General features: G+C 44.4%; 1 protein-coding gene across 11 annotated transcripts in view; it reads right to left on the reverse strand.

Moving 5' to 3' along the window:
• LOC144763479 (E3 ubiquitin-protein ligase PHF7-like) overlaps positions 1 to 25329 on the reverse strand; it is a 1848469-nt gene that overhangs the window by 1278674 nt on the left and 544466 nt on the right. The gene's annotated exons all lie outside the window — the stretch shown is intronic.

Raw genomic sequence — 25329 nt, forward strand, 5'->3', positions numbered from 1 at the left:
TCAACATGTGCTAGATGTCTTGGATAGTCATTACCAACCAGTCGTGTGTACGGCCATAGACCGCTATAATTTCTTCCAATGGAAACAAACTGACACAGAGTCCGTGGAAGATTACGTAGCAGCGCTGAAAAGGTTGGCGGTCATGTGCAAGTTGGGACACCTCCATGATGACCTGGTGCATGACCAGATAATAATGCATACGGTCAACACAAATATTCAGGAAAAGCTGTGGGTTAGCGGAGATGCACCCCTCAATGAGATCATTGTCATGGTCAAGAAACCAGAACTGTCTAAACGGTGCGCTGAGACCGCGAAAAAGGACTGTGCCAGTAAGGCCACAGTGTGCAGGGTGACCGACACCAAATCCTACGACAGCAAACCTCCACCCAGAAGTGTGACCAAGTTTACCAAGAAACCACTACTCAGAGGTGCAGGACCCCACAAGGCACCCAGTGACCACAAGAATACCTGTTACAGGTGCGGCAGTCCGCACGCGGCCAATGACAGACGGTGTCCTGCATTTCATGTCAAATGCTCCTATTGTGGACAGGTGGGTCATTTCGGGAAAGTGTGTAGACGCAAGCCCAGTAAAGCCTCTGTAAAGTGTGTCCTACAGGATTCTGACACTGATGGGGTGGAGGGTGAGGTTGATGAAGACTGTGTTCTTTGCATTGATGACCAGGTTCTGCGCCCCACCACTGATATCTGTGTTGTTTATGGTGACAGCCCAACACAACAGTGGTATTGTCTTCTCCATGTTTTTTTAAATTAATTTTCTAGGGAGAGTCTGTGTGTTTATTAAAGACTGCATGAGCGTTTGTTTTCGATCTGCTTGTGACATGTGGGCGGGAGGTGGGGCGGGGGTCAATGTACTTGAAAAGAAGAGACAAGACCCTGCTGTCTGGTTTGAGGCTAGAAGATTTAGGTCTGTCTGTATGATGGGTTTCCAAGGTTAAACGCCTCCGTCCATGTGATGTGCCAAGTACAGTAAAGTGATGATAAAATGTGACCAGGCGCTGTGAAAGTGAATACAAGTAACCAAGACTTTATAATAGGAAGCATTCCTTTACAATGTGCATGGATTAGGATAGCAAACGACGCGGTGAGACGTCAAAATAGGACATACATAAAATAGGGTTGGGCTGTACAACATGGAGGTAGTGGGGCCAGCTGGTAGGTGCCTGTTTGTTTAACTTTGCTTGTCGTGCAGGTGTAAACCGGTTCATGCTGCTTTGGTTTCTAAGAATACATCTTAAAATTGTAAATCAGTTGAGCGGTAGCCTCTGTAGAGGGTGGACAGAGAGGCTAGACACCTGGTGGCAGGCATTCTCTTTGAAGGGTCAGAGTAATGATTAGATTTGTGTGATTGGGTCAGTTCACCGCAGGCAGTAATGGCTGCCTTGTTCACATTTTCCATGGCAAGGAGAGGTTTTTCAGACAAACCCTGTCATTTACATTAACTGAAGCTTGAATTAATCGTCGAAACATCTCCACTTAAAACACCCCAACACCTCTCAATCACACTCTTGACTATCAGTCTTTTGAGGTTGGACTGGGTAGCAGGAGTGTAAATTAGGTGATAAATACAAGCGGACATTCAAAATCTCATCTGTTTGATCTATGAAATGTTGGCATGGGCGAAGTGGTGTTTTGCACAATCTGTGGGAAATGTGGCAATAATGTGACTAGAACCTTAAATTGAGGATTGCCATATTGTTAGTTGTAACAGAAGACATGTTCACTCACAAATTAGCCAAGTTAAAATAGCTCGCAACTCTGTTGAAAAATAGCCCCTGAATATATGCCTGCCGTGCTGCAAAATACAGCGGCCCTTCCTATAAACGTTTTGCAGACGTGCTTAAAAGTGCATGCTCTGCACATTAAAGTGCTGCTGTGGGACTCTTGTTATGCCCTTGTCTAATCATAGAGAAGGGCCTGCCTGTGAAAAAACAACATGTGTCTGACCTCCGGGCTTAAGAGCAGTACATGCCCGGTGTGACCCTAAGTGACACAGAAAGGATTACTCTAATGCAGAACTGAAGTGATTTTTCATCACAATTTCACATTAGTGTAGAAAAAAAAAAATTTCAGGTTCTTTCCCTTGTTCTTTTAAAACACGTTTGCAACTTTTTTTTGTCATAACTTTTTATAAATTTATTTAATCTGGTCCATAATTGCCTCTAACTTTTTCTGTTGAAGAACTAGTTTTACTTATATCATTGTCTGCAGTTGCATTTCTTGCATTGCTCCCTTCTGCTCGATGGCTCTCAGAAAGTACTAAATATATCCTTGGGTCATTTTTTTCTTTGGCCATTTAAACGTGCACACCACATACTGGGTTTTGATACAGCTGCTAAAAAATATTAGGCCTTGTAAAGCATTCAGATTATCAATTTCACAAGGATGAAATGGTGAGATGACTCTACTATATCTCAAACCTTTGGCCTGCCATCTGCACACAGCTCTCTGTACAAAACTCTCAACCCTCAGAGTCAGCCTACATGTTCTTAAATGATATTAGCGGGCCATGCACTGTGCCTAGACTGAAAAGTGAAAATACTTATTTTAGGATAATGCTGCCAAAAAAGTATACATGGCTAGAGTTGCTTTTGACAGCTTGATCTGTACCAGTGGTTAAAATATATGTTGCAGATATTAACATATGATTCAAAACTACTGTACTGCTAAATAATGTAATGGTTATTTCAATTGAAGATGTGATGACTTTAATGGCAGCACCCTACCATACCATGCATACTCCACGTTACCCCACTCCACTCTACTTTGCACCACTCCACGCCACTGCACTCTACTCTGCACCACTCCACACTACACCACTTTACTCCATGTTGCATCACTGCACCATTATCTGCAAATTTCCACCTCACGTCTTTCTACTTTGCACCACTCCACTCTACTCTACTCTACGCCAATGCACTTTACCCCACACTACTACTCTCCACTACACTCTTTGCCACTGCACTCTACACCACCACACTCATGCCACCCTCCCATGGTTAATGTCCCTCATAATATAAAGAAAAAGCTATAACACGGCCAGTGCCGGCTATGTCATAACCCTGTTTTATGTACTTTTAATTCTACTTCTTCTCAATAAGTATTGCAAGGCCAAGAAAATTAGAAGACTTTTTTTAAGTTAATTCTTTTTTAAAAGGGTAATTCAGTTGTACATAATGTCTTATATATTATATATAAGCTAACAAAAATACTCATAGCACTTTTTTGTTATAACTTTTCAACATACTGCATAGCAGTCACACTGCTCTACAACATAGCTTAAAGACATTGGTAAAGCCAATAGCTCTGGCTAAACACTTATAAGGTCCCAAAGGCGAGACCTATTGGCTATGCCAATGCTTGTTTTAGGTTGCTGGGGTTCTGGGCTGCAGGCCTCAGCTCCTGCTTCCCTGCTCCTCTTTCCTTCAGAAGTGAAAAGAAAGTGAGGAATCTGAAAGTGACATCATTGCTGATATTCACGGGACCTGCCGAGCCAGAATGTGGAACAATGCGCAGACTTGAGGGAAACCGAGGAAGCGAGTGAATCAGACCCACCTCCCTGAGAGCAGCACTTCCATCAGCCGTCTACAGGATAAGTGCTTTATTTTTTACATTTAAACATTTATTTGCAAGCATTGAGGAATACGAACATTTCAGTTTTACATTTTTTTCTGCACTGCAAGCAATGCATTCCTTCAGCTCTCTGCTTAGTTCTGTGCTAGTTTTTTTTCCAAGTTGAGGGCATATGATCTAGGGGCCCGATGTAGGTCACCAAATACCGGACGGTAACGGCCGAATTCGGCCGTTACCGACCGGTATTTGGTGATTGAGATGTAGGGGCCATTATTTTACAGAATCGGTAAAATTACCGATTCGGTAATTTTACCGATTCTGTAAAATACCGAATCGGTAATTTTACCGATTCGGTAAATCCCAGATGTAGGTAGCACTGTTTACAGTGCTACAGGCATTCAGAATTCGGTATTTTATCACCCAATACAATTGGGTGGTAAAATACCGAATTCAGGTGTACATGCACATCTGTGCATGTACACCTGTGCCATGTGACACACAGACATGCCCTTAGGGCATGTATGTGTGCCACATGACACGCAAGCCTGGAATTGGGGTGCTACAGGGTCAAAGTGACACCCCGTTCACCCTTACAGGATTCGGTATTTATCGAATCGGTAAATACCGATTCAGTATTTCCCATTGATTCCTATGGGCTTCAAGGCCCATAGGAATCAATGGGAAATAGCGATTCGGTATTACCGAATCGTACAGAATCGGTAATTTATTACCTACATCTGCCTGCTTCCGATTTACCGACTCTTAAATACCGAATCGGTATGATTCGGTATTTAAGAGTCGGTAATTCGGAATTACCTACATCGGGCCCCTAGTGTCTTAACTCATCAAGAGTAGAAACAAGAGACTCAAGCTCTAATCCAGTGTTCCTCAGTCAACTTACTTGTGTGATCCTTGGCCAATCACTCACCTTCCATGAGCTGTGGTTAGTTTTTGCATCTCCAACTTGAACTCTACAGATGAAAGCATCTGTTTTTTTCCCTGCACATGGTATCAAAAAGGGGTTGTGGTGCTGAAATCACCAACCTTTCAGCTTGCAGGGACAAGCAGACTTTTGTCTGAAAACCAACATTTTATACACAGTTTTGGCATTTTTCTGGGACATTGCCTATTTTTGCTATTTTTTGTGCTTTCAACCTCCTTCCAGTTATGGTAGAAATGGGTATGAAAGCAATAATGGATCCTGGAAAGCAATACATTTAGGAAAAGTAGACAACATTCTGAATTCAGCAAGGGGTCATTTGTGTAGATCCTTCAAGGTTTCTTTAAAGAAACTAACAGTTAAATATAGGAAAAATTTAAAATTAGTTGAAATAAACAGCCTTTTGTGTCAACGTTTTCACATGTAACTTCTTCTAATTATGACAACTCTTTGAAAGCTGGCCCTTACTGGTTGTGGAGATATATATGACTTGTGGGTTCACCGAGAACCCGACGAACCCAGAGCCAAAAACTGAGCAGCAACTTGCAATGGTTGTTTATTATGTATCGGGTATATAGCAATTATTCTGGGAAAATGTATACATGGAAAAATCAGTATGGAAGACACATATGTATTTCTGAAATGGGAACAAAATATAGAGTTTAGAAACAGTAGATATTTGCACATTTCCAAAATTGTGAATACTCATACTAGCATGAGAATTATCGATCATTTTTCAAAATTACTTCTTTTTTACACATTGTCTTTCATTTGGAAGGCAGAAATGCATCAAAAGTCAATAGGTAATAACAGCTGCTTTACAAATCTGAATTACCCTAAGTCTCTCAATAAAAATGGTACCTCACTTGTGTGGGTAGGCATAGTGCCCTCGATAGGAAATGGCTCACAACGCAACGTGAACACACCACATTTTCACAATGAAAAATTACCGGGTTTTTTTGCAAAATGCCTAGCTGTAGTTTTTTAACCCTAGCTCTGCCGTCACCTTGGGAAACCTAGCAAACCTATACATTTTTTAAAATTGGACACCCTGGGCAATCCAGGATAAAGTGACTTGACTGCCTCTTACTAGGTTCTGTTACCCAGAATCCCTTGCAAACCTATAACATTGTTTAAAAAAACACATTTTCTTCACATTTCTGTGGTGGAAAGTTCTGGAATCTGCGTGGATCAACAAATTTCCACCCACCCTGCGTTTCCCAAAGTCTTCCAACAAAAATGGTACCTAACTTGTATGGGTAGGCATAGTGGCCGTTACAGGAAACTACGCAAAACGCAACCTGGACACACCACAATCTCACAGCGAAAAATTGCCCTTTTTTGGTAAAGAACCAAGCTGTAGTTTTCGAACCCTAGCTCTGCCGGCACCTAGGGGAACCTGGCAAATCTATACATTTTTTAAAACTATACACCCAGGGAAATCCAGGATGGGGTGACTTGACTGCCTCTCACCAGGTTCTGTTACCCAGAATCCCTTGCAAACCTAAAACTATGTTTTAAAAAAAACACATTTTCCTCACATTTCTGTGGTGGAAAGTTCTGGAATCTGTGTGGATCCACAAATTTCCACCCACCCCGCGTTCCCCAAAGTCTTCCGAGAAAAATGGTATCTCACTTGTGTGGGTAGGCCTAGTGGCCGCGATAGAAAACGGCGCAAAACGCAACGTGGACACACCACAATTTCACAGTGAAAAAGAACCCTTTTTTGGCAAAGTGTCTAGCTGTAGTTTTTGAACCCTAGCTCTGCTGGCACCTAGGGAAACCTAGCAAACCTATATGTTTTTGAAAACTAGACACCCAGGGAAATACAGGATGGGGTGACTTGACTGCCTCTCACCAGGTTCTGTTACCCAGAATCCCTTGCAAACCTAAAAAATTGTCCAAAAAAACACATTTTCCTCACATTTCTGTGGTGAAAAGTTCTAGAATCTGCATGGATCCACAAATGTCCACTCACCCCACATTCCCCAAAGTCTTCCGAGAACAATGGTTCCTCACTTGCATGGGTGGGTAAAGAACCCGTGACAGGCAAGGGCCCAAAACCTATTGAGACCACATCAAAATTACCTATCACAAACCAACCTGGTTTTGCAAGGGGGTCCCATGAGTTTTTGGCCCTGCGCTCGGCGACCATCTAAGGAAACCTACCAAACCCTCACATTTCTGGAAACTAGACACCCAGGAGAGTCTAGCGAGGTATGGCTTGCGTGGGTCCCCTAACGTTTTCCTATCCACAACCCCCTGCAAACCTCAAATTTAGCTGAAAAAAATCACTTTTCCTGAAATTTCTGTGGGAAAGTTCTGGAATCAACGTGGATCCACACATTTCCTCCCACCCAGCGTTCCCCCAGGTCTCCCGATAAAAATGGTACCTCACTTGTGTGGGTGGGTCAAGTACCCATGACAGGCAATGGCCCAAAACCTATTGAGGCAACATCAAAATTACCTAGTTTTGCAAGAGGTGTCCCATGAGTTTTTAGCCCTGGGCTCGCGGCCATTTAGGGAAACCTACCAAACCCACACATTTCTGAAAAATAGACACCCGGGGGAGTCCAGCGAGGTATGGCTTGCGTGGCTCCGCTAACGTTTTCCTACCCAGAATCCCCTGCAAACCTCAAATGTAGCTGAAAAAATCCCTTTTTTCTCAAATTTCTGTGTGGAAAAGTTCTGGAATCTACTTGGATCCACACATTTCCTCCCACCCAGCGTTCCTCCAGGTCTCCCAATAAAAAGGATACCTCACTTGCGTGAGTGGATCAAGTACCCGCAACAGGCAAGGGCCCAAAACCTATTGAGGCTACATTAAAATGACCTAACCCAAAACAACCTGGTTTTGCAAGGGGGGTCACCTGTTTTTTTGTCTCCGGGCTCGGCAGCCATCTTGGGAAACTAACAAATACAAACATTTTTGAAAACTAGACACCCGTTGAAGTCCAGTGATGTATGGCTTGCATTGGTCCCTCAACATTTTCCTACCCAGAATCCCCTGCAAACTTCAAATTTAGCTGAAAAAAAAAAATCACTTTTTCCATACATTTTTGCGTGGGATCACCGTGCTGGCACAAATGTCCTACCACCCAGCGTACCCCTTGTTCTCCCGAGTAAAATGATACCTCCAATTTTAATTAGGGTGGGGGCTGCCCAAAACGGGCATGCCAATGCCCCCACCCCCCACCGACAACAATTACAGACTTTCTGCCCCCCCTGGGGGGAAGATGGGGGCAGTAGCCCCCAATCTGCCCCCAGGGGGGACAAAAAGCCCACTGGACACCAACAATTAATTACATTGGCTTTTTTATGCGTGGGGGCTGCCCAAAATGGCCAAACCAATGCCCCCACTCCCAAATAAATAGCATCAGTGATTCTGCCCCCCGTGGGGGCATATCGGGGCAACCCCACCCCGATATCTAATATAGGCATGCCCATGCCCTCACCCCCGCAAAAATGACAGCCTTTCTGACCCCCCCCGGGGGCAGATGGGGGCAGTAGCCCCCAACCTGCACCAGCGGGGGGTAAGCCCACTGGACGGCAGGGATTTTTTTACGGAAATTTGAATTAGGGTGGGGGCTGCCCAAAATGTGCGTGCTAATTTTAATTAGGGTGAGGACTTTGGAATGCCCGTTTTGGGCAGCCCCCAACCTAGTTAAAATTTGCCCAAAAAACTCCCTGGCGTCTAGAGGACTTTCTGCCCCACCCCCCAATATCCCCCCCAGGGCGGTAGAAAGTCGACTAGGCACAGAAATTAGTTCTCCCGGTTTAAAATTAAGACGTATTTGTGTTTTTTTATGTTTAATTTATACCCTGAGATAGAGCCAAACTTGGCTGCTTCCTCCTCAATTACCTTTATCGCTCCAGCTGGTTCTGTTGTAAAAACTGCAATATCGTCTGCATAGGCGATAACTTTTAGCGGACTTACACTTGACACTAATGTATAAAGCAAATAGCAAAGGTGAGAGGGGACAGCCCTGCCTCGCACCGCAAAAAAATGAAAAAGCTGATGACTCTAAGCCTGAATATGCTAGTTTAGCTTGGGGTTTACTATATAAAGCTTGGATCCATTGTTTATATTGTCCCTTAACACCAAACATTGTGAGTATAGCCCACAGGAAGTCCCAGCCCACCCTGTCAAAAGCCTTTTTTAGCATCTAAGAGTACCATACCAAGGGGGGGTTTGACATTTTTCCTGCCATATCGAAAGCGCCGACCGCCATATTAACATGGGCTGTAGTATTCCGACCTTGGATGAAACCATGTTGATGAGGAGATACTAGCCCCGGTCACGCAGGGGCGAGACGATTCGCGATTATTTTTGCGAAAATGTTGGCAAGTGAGATTGGCCGGTACGAGCAGCATTCATCAGGGCGTTGATTTTTTTCAGAAAAAAGACTATCTGAGTCATGTTCCATGACTCTGGTAACTTACGCCAATATACTGTATAACTAATCCAATCTAAGTCAAAAGATCTTTAAAAAGCTTATAAAATTCAATGGGTATAGAATCTTCCCCAGCCGCCTTACCTGATGGCAGGGTGGATTTTGCCAAGTCTATCTCTTCCTTTGAAATATCCTTTTCAATTAAGGCTGATGTCTCCTCGTTCAGAGTTGGTAAGTATCTACCTGAAAATACCATTGTATGTCTTCCTCTTTCGGCGCGATAGTTGAGGTATATAGCTTTTGATAATAGATGGAAAATTATTCTAAAATCTCCTGTGTTTGTGTGTAAGATATACCATTCGCCCCATTTACAGCTCTATATAAGTTTTAGCCCGATCATATGCGACCTTATGGGCCAGAATCCTGCCTATTTGCTTGCCACATTCGTATTGTATAAAACGATATTTATCGAATCTTGACGCAATTCTCTCCCTGAATGGCTTCTTCAGAGGTAGTCTAAGATCTATTAAGGAGAGAAGCAGTTGTTCTTGATTGTTAGTACCCGACAAGACTGCCTCTGCATGTTGTTCTTCCACTCTATGCATAGCTTAAATAGCGATTTTACGTGCTTTATTCTGTTGCCATACATATTGTTGGGTTATGCCTCTAGTAACTGCTTTCCAAGTATCCCAAACCATCAACGGAGAGGATGACCCAATATTTTCTTTAAAAAAAAGATCAGGCTGTTTCCTAATATTAGCTAAGTACGCGCTATCTGAGATTAAGTATCTAGGAAAAGAAAAGGGTCTGAGTGTCTTATATCACGCTATGGTCCTGAATGGTAATAATATAGGATTATGATCAGACGTGACACGTGGGCATACTTCCCGATATGACGTTAGCATTATTTGATCCGACACCCATGCCATATCGATTCTAGAATAGAGTTGGTGTGGGGGAGAATAATATGTATACCCTGGAATAGCTGAATACAAATATCTCCATGCATCCCTAATTAACTGCAGACACCCTAATTCTACAATTGCTGCCTGTGTCTTCCGCATTCTATGAGTAGTCCCACATTTGGTTGTATCAGTACTATAATCCATAACACAGTTAAAATCACCCATTACCACCTGTTCCCCCTCCCAGTTCAACATTTCCATATTCAGAGAATCAATAACTAGAGAATCATCAACATTGGGACCATACAGAGAGCAAAAAACATATTTCCAACTGTGCCATTGCCCATCTACCCGCCCAACCAGCCAGTATCTTATGTGTCATACATAAAAATGTCTTATGCTTTAGTATTGCAAACCCCCTAATTGAGGAAGCTTGTGACGTACATACTATAGTTTCATAGCCCAAATGTTTAAGAAGGTTCCGATCCTTAAATGAAAGATGCGTCTCTGTTAGCAAGACTAGCTGGGGATTGTACATTTTTACCACTTCACAAACTAGTTGCCGCTTAATTTTGCTGTTAAAACCTGCAACATTCCCAGCTAAACATTTAATCCAATCCATTACACAGATTATTCCCTTCCAGTATATTACTACCCAACTCTTTATACATCCTTATTCCTGTGCGCATTCCCTTTTTATAATCTGTATTTAGAAGCTTACATCTAAGTTTCTTATGTGCCCTCATGTTGACCTTTTCTTGCCCTGCTAAAGTCCACCGCCCCCGCCTGACCCTTGGCAACCCCCCCCCTGTACTGTGAAGGAGGATTCATTCCCTTTTGTGAGCTGCTGCTGATTTGGCAGCTTCTTGGAGACAGTGCTCCCAAGGTGGCTCCCGAGCCGTGCCCACACCCACTGTTCAGAAACCATTTAAAGGTTGACAGCGACCAAAGAAAAAAAAAGTGAGGACAGCAGAAAGATAAAAGTGAGCAAAAAACAGACAAAAGCACCTCAAACTTTATCCACCCCCTCAGTTTGCCATCTACCGACAGCCTGTTTTGCATCCGTTCCAGTAAAAGAAAAATACGTTTCCCCCCCGCAAAGCTTTTAAACGTGCAGGCTCCTGTAAGAATACTTGTGCACCAGTAGCATTTAGTGGCTCAATCAGTTGACGTAATTTCCAGCGTCTGTCCATTGACACTTTACATAGATCTGACCAGACAAAAAAGTGACAGAGTCAGCCGTCACCGGGGAGCTAGGACGAGCTTTCAGATATACAGCCTGCCGAAGCAGAAAGTTTCCAAAAAAGATCAAAACTGGCCTTGGGTAGCGAGACACCTGCTAGTAGTGCACAAGTGGGAGTCTATGAACCCTTTGCAACTGGCAGTGCCAGTCTCAGTCCCCCAGAGCCAGGAAAGTCTTCTGTAGGAACTGAATTATAAAAGCTCCAGGATTCGACCCTTACTTCCCGTCTGGAATTCCAAACAGTCTTTGATTATGCCGTCACTGGTGGTTCTCCAAGTCTTCTATCTTGCGCTGCAACGCTGTAATATGGGCACCGTGAATCTGAAGCCGTTTGTAATGTAGCCTCCACTGTGTTTGCTAGCCTCTGCTGTAATTCCATAACATCACTCGCCAGTGTCCCAACTTTTACTGTCACCTCCTTCAATGACTGCTGGATGCAGTGATTGTCGGCTCTAGCCTGAGCGTAATGTTCCTGTGCTTCTAGTCTCTGATCCTTTAAGGCCTGAAGAATCAAGGTAAGTGTCGGCTCAGCGTGATCCTGAATCTTTCCTGTTTGTTGTTCCATGGCTTCCTGCTGTCGCACTTGTGGAACATCAGATATCAATGGGAAACCAGCCGAGTTAAGGGTGGCTGATTGGCCAGAAGATGTAACAGGTCTTAGCTCAAAATTATCTGCCTCTATTTCAGTCGATCCCATGTTACCAGCACCATCATCTATTGGGCTAGTGCCTGACATCTGAGATATTATTGACTTAACCCCACTCTCCGCTTGAATCCAGCAGCATAAGGGCCTGTCAGCTGAAGCATCTTTATTTCGTGGCAGAGGAGTACATTTTGTCCAGCTCATTTTGAATTTTCTTACCGCCTTTGTTAATTTTAGGCTTTGTATTTTTCTTTTTAGCAGACCTATTAGATACTGGAGAAGCCCTCTTTCCCAAAGGTTTAACAGAGGCTTGTTGGAGCTCTTGTGGCTCAGATAAAGCAGCTGTATCACCTGTACCTCTTCAGCCTCGCCTACTTGTTCAGCACCTGTTGTTCCTGTCAAGTTCACCGGTAGCCGAACGGCCCATGTGCCTCTGGCCTCTGTCTTTCGTGGAGCCATGTTTTTGCTGGGGGACAACTCTGAGCTGGCAAGTAATCCAAAGGCTAGTCTCTGCCACTGGATCACCGATTTCCACTCGGTCACCAGGCGAGAGATCCAGGAGTCGTGCACCAGACATTGAATACCATGGAGCCCTGCTGCCTCCATGCGTCTCGGCCTGTTTTTTTACGCGGTAAGTCCCTTTGTCTTCCTCGGTTATATTGTTTTTACTGCTTTAACAGTCCATATCCCGTTAACATGCCAAAACGGGTGTGAGAGCTCGGGAGCCTCTCTGTGTGCATGTGCTCCCTGGCGGCGTCAGTTCGCCATCTTGCTCCTCCTCCACGTACTTGAGTGTCAATGATTGAGATGCCTTCCAGGTCAAGGTCCTGTTTTTGCAAAGGTCCTGATCTTTAAATCACTTCCTGGGAAGACTAGGGGTTAAACATCCTGTGATGTCACTTTCAGTGATTTCGCTTAGGTACGCTGCCCCGGTATGCTGGTGAATCAATGTACACACAGACACTGCACAAATCTATGGATGTCTGCAGCTGTACCTATTATAAAGGAGAAAAACAGTAAACCAAACTTTTAAAGAATTGAAAACAGGAGTGTAATACAGGCCCCGGTGGTGTCTGGGGGCATCCAACCCTCAAGGGGACTGCCAAACCTTCAGGGTTGCCCCCATGCAGCCCAAGGTCAAATGGGAGACAAGGGAGCCCCTCATCATATTCTGCAGGGGTGGGGCCATCATTTTAAGTTACCCCACTGCCTTGAAAGGAATTCAAGGTTCTGAAAGGGATCTTCAGCTTAAAATATTGCTGAAATACTTTTCATGCTGTGGTGAGGAGCGGTTAACCCAACGAGCTTTCTCTGGGATTGTTCCGAGAATTTGGAACGCCTTGCCCACTGAAAGCAGACTGTTTACCTCAATTCCATTCTTCAAGAAAGTAATTAAAGTTCTACGTATGAACACATTTCGGTCCTAGATTCTAAATCTTCTTTTTTCAAACCTTTTATGACACATCAGTCTCACTCATGCCATAATTTTAGGGTTTACTTTTCTTTCTCTGACTTCAAAGTGAGAGGATTTATGTGACAATGATGCTGACTACTAGGGGTAAGCTGTACCATGTTATTTTGTTTTCTAGTACAAAACAAAAATTAAATGCCTGTTATTGAACTGTGCAGATATTTCAGAATATAGAAAGCACAAATGAAGCATCTTTTTGTAATTCAGATTGTGGTGGAAACAGATATTTTAGTGCAATCAAAACAAATCAATACACTAGGTAATGACATTTACACATATTATCGTTTGTGCACTTTATACTTTTATCAGTAGAACTGTATGTCTGTGCAAATGTAATGGTCATTCCAATTGAAGATGTGCTGTCTGTAATAGCAGTGCGCTAACACACCATGCATACTGCACCTTTCCCAACTCGACTCTACTCTGCACCCCTCCACAACACTGCACTCTACTCTGCACCATTCCACACTATACCACTCCACACCACACGGTGTCACTGCACTATGCTCTGTACCGCTCCACACTATCTCACTCTACTCCACAGTGTCTCTGCACTCTACGCTGCACCACTCCACTCTGCGCCACTTTACTTGATGCCTATCTACTCTACACCACTGTACTCTATACCAGTGCACTCGAGTCCACACTACTCTACTATGCATCACTGCACTCTATGCCAATATACCTAAGTCAATTTAATCTAATCTGCACCACTACACTCTATGTCACTTCACTCCACCACAAAACAATCTACTCTATGCCACTATATTCCACTCTGCATGCTGCGATCTAGCCACTGCACTCTTCATCACTGCACTGTACACCAATGTAATGTGCACCACTGCACATCACTGTAGCGGAAGCGTCTCTCTGAGTGCCTGGACGGAGGCGGTGTGATCGGCTCCTCTGGCAAGTTTCAAAGTTGCTAGAGCCTGAAAGAAGACTGCCGATGACCGTTGCCTTAGCGTCTCCCCCCCACGTTCAGCTGCGGTGACCGTGGACCCTGCGAGGGCTTGATGAGAAGGCATGCAGGAGTGAGGAGACACCGCGTGACAACACCCACGTGGTGCGTGCCTGGGGCCGAGAGTCCGCCACCTGAATTGGGCATAATCGGCTGCTAACGACCGCGAGTGCCCCCTTGCTATGCGGAGATCATGGCTGGCAGCTGTTAGCACACGCCTGCTACGAGCAGGGGGAGGGGTGCTGCCGAAGCTGACTGGCAGCCCCCTGGGAAGAACTGTGATAGTTGAGCCACGTAGCTCCTGGCAGCAACCACTGCACTCTACTCCCCCAGCCTGCCACCACTCACGCATCACAAGGGGCACCTGCGCTTGCGCCCTGAACGCTGCAGGAGTGCTGGGGCCTCCGGGCTGCCCATGTGAAGCTGGCCCATTTCACACAACCTGCTGGGCTGTCAGCGAGGTGCTACCATACAAACGGACCCTTCCCTCGATTTGCCCCGCCGTGAGGCGCCACTGGGCAGTGTGGGTGCCACCAAGAGGCACCTGTTGAGACTTAACTACCCTGAGGAGTTAGATAACAGGGCCATAATAGGAAACAACGGCATAAACTGTAGGATACACAGCCCACCTGCGACCCTCTTTCCCTCCCACCCTGAGACTGGTGCTGCTGAGGTGAACCTCACTTATACATACTGGGTGGACGCGCACTCTTTGCACCTGGGACCTACCCTTTTGCTGCCTTTGCCTTCATTGACTTGCCTGGGAGACCGGGGCTAACACTCTCCAAGCACCTCGCTGCTCCCGCAGACCGCTGACTGCCGGGGCACTACATCCCCCAGAAGGCAGTGCGGTCTCGCAAGAGGGGTCGCGAGAGACTGCGCCAGCCTTCATTAGCAGCTGGGATCCCCGCGACACGGGACGCGCACGGGCTACAAGGGCGGGACCGTCCTTGCCCGTCAGTGACCGTTTGAGGCCGGGCTGGGCCCACTCTCTTGGTTTTTTTCTATTTTTGAAATCAGACAGAACTTCTCAGTAAGGACAGATTTACTCTTGCTAATTATTCTTGCTTATTGTGTTTCACATTTCCAATCTGTATTGGTTCTGGCTTGGCCTGTAGTAATCGAAAGAGCAAAAACAAGTGCATAGCATCCGGAGCGTGTTTGTTAAGGCCCATTAGTATAGGGGGGCATATTTTTCCCTTATACTGGGAAAATTTCATACTTGACCCACATTCATTTAGTTGTTGTGGTAATCTCTCATAGTATGGGTAAAGGAAATTGCCCAGTCCAAAGCCTACTGTAGGCAAGAGAGCCCAACAAACCTTACTGAGCTACCTCACTGGAGCCATGGGGGCCCTAGACAAGCAGATCAGCTCAGTGGAATAATCCCTTGAAGCTGGCTCCTCCTGAGTAAATACTGAATTGGATTACTTTGAGGATCCAGAAGGCTCAAGGCAACCAGCCACGGAAAAAAATACCCCCAACGGGTGTATCCAGCACACCATGGATGGCATTGTTTTGAGTGATTCAGATTCCTCTCTGCAGCCCCCACAAAAGAAGCATAAATCCCCCACACTTGATGAGAACATACTTGCTCATAGCAACCCAATTAAAGGTGGTTTAAACACTTGTTCAGAAACTACACCTATAAAAGAAAACTCCACTCAACATGGTAGGAAAAAGCGGGGCCCAAGAAAATCTTCTCTAAAGACCAGACTTTGGAAATAGTAAAAACTCTGAGACACGTAGCGATGACATTAAGAATTTAACAATCTTGGTCGAAAGGTTGGATCTTTATTTGAGAGTCAGGATGGACCAAATGGGTTCCAGACTGACTCTCATAGAGGGACACATAGCTAGTAGTAAAAAACAATTTGGAGATAATCCTAGATCCCTTCCATTCGGACCCTAATAATCCAGCTCGAAGGGCCTCTCTATTGCAGGGATAAAGACTCACAACCATCATCTGCCACCGTCTCTAATTTTCCGACACACAATTTAGCGAAAGAGCGGTTGTTGCAGACAGACAAAACAAATACATTAAAAACCTCAGCTCTGATCGGAGGGGTTCCGAAGCAGAATATAGAAAATTTAGGTTCAACCATCTTTCCTTTTAATTCTCAGGCCCCCCAGTATACTGTACCAAATAATCCTCATCCAAACTGGGCAAATTCGGCCCCCAATCAAAATCTCGATCTACCACCTGCAGCTACTCCCTATAATACAGTGTTGGCAAACGTCCCAAATAAGGACATTTCAGCAGTTGAGGGTTGGGAAACACTCAGAAACAAATCCCTTCACTGGTTGGGTAAGAAAACTGGTTTAACCGAATCTCTGTTTAGAGAATTCAAGATGGCAAGAAGGGTAGAGTCGCTGGGCTTGCGTGGGAAACCCTTTCCGGGAGACTGTATTATTTTAACTTTTAGATCCCCCCAGCTGGTCAATAAAATCTTGCGGGCGAGTGGGAACTATGCCTTTAAAATGGGCGAAATTAGGTGAACAACCTTTACAACGCAACTTTTACCACGCAGTGCCTTTACAACGCGGTATTTACAACGCAAGCCATTACAACGCATTGAGCTGGGGGGCGCTCTAGGATAGGGAATAAGTTTAATTTACTATCCAACACCTATCCCTAGTGTCCACGGGGACTGGAGTTGGAATAGTAAATTAAACTTTTCACTATCCAGCGCCCCAAAGCGCTATGCGTTGTAAATGTTTGCGATGTAAAAACCGCGTTGTAAAGGCATGCGTGGTAAAAGCATGCGTTGTAATGTCATACATCCGCGAAATTAACATACTACCACTCGGCTTCTTCTATCCTCCATTGATCGGGACCCAGTCGGCCCCAGGGTTTGGTAGAAATGCAGCAATTCAGGACTGTGTTTATGGTATTCCAACTCGTAACAGATTTTACTTGTTGTCAGGACTGGAAGACACCGATTGACTTGTTCCGCCAACCCAAGAGCCTGCTGAGAACTACGAACTCCCGAGCCTGGTAACTCGGAATCAGAATCTTTCCACTTTTTCTTTCATACGGCCTACAACTGTTAATATCTGTTAATATCACTGGTCCAGAAATGGACACTCTGAAAATTCGTTAGCAAACCCGGGCCGAGCCACGAGTAATGGACAAGCAGTCCCTGACAGCGAGAGCCAGTATAACACACAAGTAGAGACTATCAGTTTAAGTCCTGTCCCGGAGAGTCTCTGGGACAAACCCTCTATTGATATACTTTATTGGAACATTGCAGGCCTGCGTTCAAAGGTGGGGAATGACATCTGGCTTAGCTTTATCCACAAGTTTAAAATTCTATGTTTGCAATAAACATGGGCTACTGTGATCAATATAGAGGGCTATAAAACCTATTTTTCAGCAGCACTACCGTCCCCGTCTGGTAGAGCCAAAGGAGGTTTGACCATTTTCGTTTCTAATCTTGTGGAGGTTAAAGAAATCATCCCAATTAAATTAGAACCCAATTTCCGAATAATAACCTTAAACTGGGGTAAAACCGATACTCTTTTTCTGGTCAACTTCTATAATAACCTGCACCAGGGAGAACTAATAACAGTAATAAGACACATTTTTCTCTCCCTGCAGGAATTAACCAACAAGGCCACAAAAGATGTAGTAATTATTTGGGGAGGTGATTTTAATCAAAGATTATGCAGGAATAGTGGTGAGTTGATCTGTGGCCTCATGAACGAAAATGAATTGGGGACTGTCTGAACGAAACCCTTTTTGGTTTAGACCTAGGCTTGGCTAATGACATGGTGAACCCCTCAGTCCCGCTCATTCCCCATTTCAGTGGCAGAGGAACTTCTAGTATAATAGATTTCATTTTCATTTCCTCTAAAGCTGGACCACAAGTTTTAAATTTTAAGACCCATGATAACACTATTAGTGATCATTACCCTAATAGTATTACCCTATCGCTCCTACAGAAGTCAGATAGGTGTAACACACTGAGGACCCTGGGGCAAAACACTCTGATTTTAGACAGGCTCAATGGGTATTCACTTAAATAGGACACAGTGGATCCAACAGTTATTACTACTAACGTAGCAAAAAAAATCACGAAAGGAGATTGAAAAGTGCCTTGATATCGCCTCCTCAGATGAGGAAGTGATGACCAATTTTGTGATAGTAACTAAAACAATAAAATAAGCCATTTTTGTTAAATCAAAAGATAGAAAATCGAAAACAAAAGGATGGTTCAATAGTAGTTGCACTAAAGCATATAACAAACTTAAGGTAGCACTACACAAAACAAAACGGGATGTTCAGGAAATTGCCATTCTTAGAAGGGAGTATAACCGGGTTATAAAACTCAGGGAAACAGAACTGAAAAAAGAACTATGGGATCAACTCCACAACAGCTGTACCTTAAGAGATAGCGTCACTTTCTGGGCAGTCATTAAATCACCCTTCCTCTCAGATTCTAGAGATAAACCTATAATTGATGTGGCGATAGATGAACAAACTTGGGTCGAACATTTCACACGGATATATTTGGCTTCCCCTCCAAGGGGCAAGAAGTACAAAATGCACAGGAAAAGATCAATCTTGAGCCCAAAATAACTCCATTTCCACTATCCCTTGACATAACGTATGATGAAGTGGAGCTTGCCTTGATGGCTAGTAAAAATGGCAAGGCGCCAGGCCCCGATGGGGTCCCAATTCATTTTTTCAAATTCAATTTGGACCTTTGGACCCCAATTCTGACCAGAGTTCTGCAAGCATCATGTGCTCTGGGGCTTGTTGACTCATGGTCAGAATATATTCTTGTTCCTATTTTAAAAAAAGGGGACCGGCAATCGCCCTCTTGTTACCGTCCTATCTCTTTGCTGGATACTCTAGGGAAAGTGGCGGTGACGAGTTATTCTAGACAGCCTCCAGCGATGGGCGGATGACAACAAGATTTTATCAGGCATACAATTTGGGTTTCGAGAAGGCCTTGGCACCATCGAGCAAGCTCTCAATCTGTCCCTTTTGATGGGCAAATACGTAAATGCTAAGGGGGGAGGCTCTATACATGGCGTAAGTCGACTTATCGGCAGCTTTCGACTGCGTCAGTCATTCAAAACTATGGTCCATTTTACTGGAAATGGGGGTAGAGCAGGCTCTCGTTAACTTCCTGCATGAGTTATATTCGGACGCTACAGCCAGAGTGAAGTACGGGGTCTGGGGGGAACTAACGGCGTCATTCGGGGTAGAGAGAGGGGTTAGGCAGGGCTGTGTACTGGCCCCCTTTCTTTTTACGCTTTACACCAATGGCTTGGAACAGGACATGGTAAAGGGGTGCCAGGACCTGCCTACTATTAATAAACGCCCAATACCAGCCTTACTCTACGCCGATGACGCCGTGATTTTAGCTTGAACCCCCGTAGAACTACAACGTGCTCTTGAGAGATATAATACTTTTATGGCCAATTTGGACCTGAATATCAACATTAAAAAAACCTTTGTTATGTCATCAGGTTCTAAACTTAAGAAAACTAAGGCCATCTTTATTAATAAAGTAAAACTTGAGAGCACGAACATGTATCCTTATCTGGGAATTGTAATAGACCATAAAAGCTCTTTGAGGCAAGCCATTGAGACAAGGAAACTGCTTTTTATAAGGGCAACGGTCGCGCTAGCAAACTTTTCACGAAGATTGGGAAGAAGGCCCTCCACCAAACTCATCAAGATATACAAGGCTAAATGTTTAACCATCGCAACCTACGGGGCCGGAGTGTGGGGCTATGGAAAGGTAGATGCTTTACAAAAGGTTGAAAACTGTTTTTTAAGGTTCCTCCTAGCCGTGCCACAAGGCACTGCGACCTATTCGTGCTACTTGGAGTTGGGTCTGTCTTATCTGATAGACATAGTCAAAATTCAACCACTTCTCTTATGGCATCGTATTTGGTCATAAAATAAAACTATTTTCTCTCAAGGGTTTACACAGAACTGTATTTCTCTAGAGAATGCTCATAAGATTAGGTGGATAGCCTATATTAAAAAACTCTTGTATGATCTAGGCATGGCAAAATATTTCCACACTCCCATTCTAATCTCAGAACTCTCTAGAAAAGTATTTAAAAACACTGTTTGTCCCACCTAGAACAACTGCGGTTAACTAACGAGGTAAGCAAACCATCAGTCCAACACATGCTGACAATCCAAACAACCGTGACCATTTAACCTTATTTAACCTTTAACTTGTCCAGCTATGAAAGATTCCTATTAATCCGTTTTAGGCTGGACATCTTTTATCGCTTAGTTACCTTTCCAAGAATTAATGATTGGGCAAAGTGTCTACCAACCTGCCCTTGCAATGATGTCTCTAACCAATCTTCAATTCACACGATATTATTTTGCAAGTTCTATAGTGAACCACGAAAACGCTGGCTGATCCCGATTTTAAAAACCATGGGTCTCCGTAGGTGTCGTCCCGCATTTCTCTCTCTCCAACTTTTGGATGAGGAGTGTATTGCGAAGGCCATGCTTAAATTTTTGAAGTTTATCGTTCGACACAGGTCAAATTTAGAATAGGTTAGGAAAATCATATTTTAAGACCATATTCATCATTATTTGTTGCATTGTTTTAGATTGTTTTTAAAGGAATGTACTTTTGCACCCTACAATTTGCTACAGTTCTACATGAATTTCTTACATGTATCTTTTTAGGATAATGAATTTTAAAATTATTTGTCGTATAACATTTTAAATGTACTTTTATGGTTTTTCTAACTGATGAAAGCCGAATAAAGGATTTTGACTTGACGTCACTATACTGTACTCTGCAACACTCTACTACACTCTAGGTCACTCTACTTTACTCCATTGCACTCTATGTCACTTTTCTCGGCATCAATCTATGCCACTGCACTGTACTAAAATGCACTCTATGCCACTCTGCTCCGCGTCACTCAGCTCCACTCTGCTCTGTGTCATTTTGCTATGTGCCACTCTGCTCTTTACTTTGAACTACTCTATGCCAGTGCACTCTAAGCCAATGTACTCTGGCCCACTGCTATCTGCACCAGTGCACTTCACCCCACCCCACACAATTACACAATATATTCCACAATAATTAAAAAACAATCCATCTCTACCGCGCACTTCCACCAACCCTATCAGCTCTCCTCTACACACCCACTGCCCTTCTCTTCTCTCCCTTACACAACCCCATCTTATCACGCAATTTCACTTCGACCCTCTCAGCCCTCCCCCACACTAGCTATCTCCTCTCTATACTGCTTGTTCACATATACTAACTTCCTATAACTCCTCATGCTGTGTACTGGTCCACCTCTCGCCTCCACCACCCTGGGTTCCCATCCCACTCATCTATCTCTCTCTCTCTCTCACAGCTCTCTCTCGCTCTCTCATGCACTCTTCCCGCCTCTCTCATGTGGTTCTCTTCAGGTCTTTGATCACAGTTTCTTTCCTGTGCCTTTTCAACATTTCCAACATGCAACGCACGTGTTCCTCCTCTTCTTGGGGTGTCTTATGAATACACAGGAGCTCCTTCTTTATGCGTATAAAACTTCTCTCACCTTCTTTCTCTCTTTCTCACATACTTTTTCGGCTCCTTTGTCATTCACTGTTTCATGCACAAATTACCTAGCCCTCTCTATCTTGCTTTCTATTTATTCTGTGCAGATCTCACCATGCCACATAATTCAACTACAGAAATACACTACACACAAAACAATTCCAACCCACAGAATTCCACAAGTAACTATTCCAATTCAACCCACATAGTTCCACTCCACACCACATACATCCACTCCACTCCAAACAAAAACGCATACATAAAAACATTGTAATTTACAACGCCAATAGCTCTAACTCACGCAAATGCGAGACCTATTGCATTGCAAATACTTGGTTTTTTTTTTGTTTTGGTAGATTTGTTTTTGCTGTTGCACATGAAGGTCAGGCTGTGGCAATGATGCTAAGATTGCAGGAGTTGCATCTGAGCAAGTGCACAGCCTGATTGTTTTGGTCACTATGTTCTATTCCAAAATGCTTGCTTTTAAGCACCTTTCTTAGTTACATGAGCCGTTCATGCTGGAGAATGCTTGAATGCTTGTGGGTAGTTAAGTGATCTTTGTGTGGCCATTGCCCTGCACACGTACTAACAGCCGCCTGATTCTGATGTGCACCTGCCAGTAGTCGTGCAGTACTACCAAAGAAACAGTGCAATGCACTTTTTATCTCTACGCACCATCTCATAATAGGCAGATCAGGAGTGTGGAAGTTGTTGGATGTGATGGAGGGAGGCTCGGAGGGGGTGGCAGCCAGGTTTACGCTTCATACCCATGAAGGACTAAGGACGGGGGCTCATCAATTTGTGCACTCCTGGGTGCAGGCGGGTTAGGCTCTTTTCCAGTAACATTGTTATGCCAGGTGCTGCAGGTTGTGTAGAGTTACTTACATAGGGTGCAGTTGGACGCAGCATTATGTCTCATGGCACATAACGGAAATTAACATTTAGCGTGGTGGTTAGTATAACTACATGTCAGCCAATGGGACTACAAGCCTTACTACAGTGAAATCAACAACTTTGAGTTTTGGCTGTTGGGACATGTGAAATTTAAATGGGACATGTCCTTCTTTTTAATATCAGGCAACATGCCTTCTGAGCTACTCGTGAATGCCTTAGGGGTTAGTTACAGAAATTGAAATGAAAAGCATTTGGAATGCAATATGTCTCGCATTCACACAAGTTTGAGCTACTAGCATTGTAAAAGACAATGCCTTTTATTTATGTTTTGGGTTTTAAAACATAAATAAAAGGCATTGTCATTTACAATACTAATAGCTTAAACTCGCGCAAATGTGAGACCTATTGCATTGTAATAAAGGGCCTTCTTGATCGCTTGCTAGATTGTAAATATCAGAGGAAGAGACCGCCTGCAACATCTTCAAAGTAGTGACAAATAGCATAGTGAAGAAGATGTGTAAGTGTTGTAAATTACACAGACACAAAGTGTGAAGTGAGAGTTACACATGAACCGAGCTAGAAACACTAACAAAGTGCTCCAACATCTTTTGGGGGGGCTATTTCCTGCCCTCTCCGTGAGTTGAGCGTGCAGTGTGAAATTACGTAATGTCATTGCTATCTTTAGTCTAATAAAAAACACTCCAGCTGTAGTAGGGCCCTGGCTTCACCTCCTGGTGAAAGGCGGGCTGTGCTTTATGGCAGGCACGGGGGAAGCGACGGAGGGATCGTCTCGGCTGTAGTAATGGCCTCATACAGTGTCCTTGCTATTACTAGTGAGCGAGAGGCACTGAGGTGGTGGTATTGGAGGTGGTAGTGGTATTGGTGGAGCTGGTATTGGTGGTAGTGGGTTTGGTGAGGGTGCTGGTATTGGTGGTGGCAGTATTGGTGGTAGTGGTATTGGTGGTGGTGGTACTGTTATTAGTGGTGATACTGGTATAGGTGGTGGCGGTATTGGTATAGGTGGTACTGTTATTGGTGGTAGTGGTGGTATTGGTGGTGGTGGTGGGCGGGGTATTAGAGGTGGTATTGGTGGTGGTTGTTGTATTGGTGGCGGTTGTTTTGGTGGTGGTGGTATCGGTGGTGATGGTGGTGGTGGTTTTGGTGGTGGTGGTATTGGTGGTGGTGGTATTAGTGGTGGTGGTGGTTGTATTGGTGGTATTAGTCGTGGTATTGGTGGTGGGACTGGTGGTATTGTCGGTGGTGGTGGTCTTGGTGGTGAATGTAGTGGTGGTGGTGGTGTTGGTATTGGTCGTGGTATTGGTGGTGGTGTGATGGTGGGGGTGGTATTGGTGGTGTTAGTGGTGGTATTAGTGGTGGTGGTGGTATTGGTGGTGGTATTGGATTGGTGGTGGTAATGGTTGTCGTGGTATTGGTGGTGGTGGTTGTATTGGTGGTATAAGTTGTGGTATTGGTGGTGGTACTGGTGGTATTGTTGTTGGTGGTGGTATTGGTGGTGGTGGTGGTGGTGGTGGTGGTATTGGTGGTGGTGTTGGTGATGGTATTGGTGAGGGTGGAGGTGGTGGTATTGATAGTGGTTGAGGTATTAGTGGGGGTGGTGGTACTGGAGGTGGTGATATTGGTGGTGGTGGTGGTGGTATTGGTGGTATTGGTGGTGGTAGTGGTATTTTGTGGTGGTATTGGTAGTGGTGGTAGTGGTGGTGTGGTATTGTTGGTGGTGGTATTGGTGGAAGTGGTGGTATTGATGGTGGTGGTGTATTGGTGGTGGTGGTATTGGCATTGGCGGTGGTATTGATACTGGTGGTGGTGGTATTGATGGTGGTGTTGGTGGTGGTATTGATATTGGTGGTGGTATTGGTGGTGGTGGTATAAGTGATGGTGGTGGTATTGGTGGTGGAGGTGGTGGTATTGATGGTGGTGGCATTGGTGGGGGTCGGGTAGTGGTATTGGTGGAGGTACTGGTGGTATTAGTGGTGAATGTATTGGTGGTGGTATTGGTGGAGGTGGTGGTATTGGTGGTGGTGGTATTGGTGATATTGGTGGTAGTATTGGAGGTGTTAGTGGTGGTACTGGTGGTGGTATTAGTGTATTGGTTGTGGTATTGGTGGCATTGTTAGTGGTGGTATTGATGGTGATATTGGTGGTGGTGGTTTTGACATTGGTGGTATTGGTGGTGGTATTGAAAAAGTGTGGTGGTATTGGTGGGGTGGTGGTACTGGTGGTATTGGTGGTGTTGGTATTGGTGGTGGTGTTGGTATTGGTGGTATTGGCAATGGTGGTGGTGTTGGTATTGGTGGTGGTATTGTAGTGTAGTTCCTATATTCCCAATAGGCTCTGCGCATTGGAATAATATAAACAGCAGTGTAGACGTAGGACTGAGGTCGACTAGGTCTCTACTGACTATATTAGACTTAATTAGTTTTGCCAGCTAGCTCAGAGGTCACTAGAAACTTTCTCGAATAAACAAGGAGGAGTTTAACTTCCTTGGATAGAGAAGAAGGGGTTAGCTTCTGACAACCATAAAACATGACAACTTTGCTCCCTCTGAATAAGAGTGTATCTCTAGAGTTGTGTGAAAACAACAGACAGCTATTTCACTCAGTCAATTGTGCATACTTAGTTTCACCAGAGTGCAGAGAAATGGAGAGATGGGCGTTTTCAATAAAAGGTGTTATTTATTGAGCAGTCTTCTTTCTCATGCAAGAGAAATGAATTGCCACGATTG

The sequence above is a fragment of the Lissotriton helveticus genome, chromosome 6, assembly GCF_964261635.1.
Source record: "Lissotriton helveticus chromosome 6, aLisHel1.1, whole genome shotgun sequence".
Classification (NCBI taxonomy): Eukaryota; Metazoa; Chordata; class Amphibia; order Caudata; family Salamandridae; genus Lissotriton; species Lissotriton helveticus.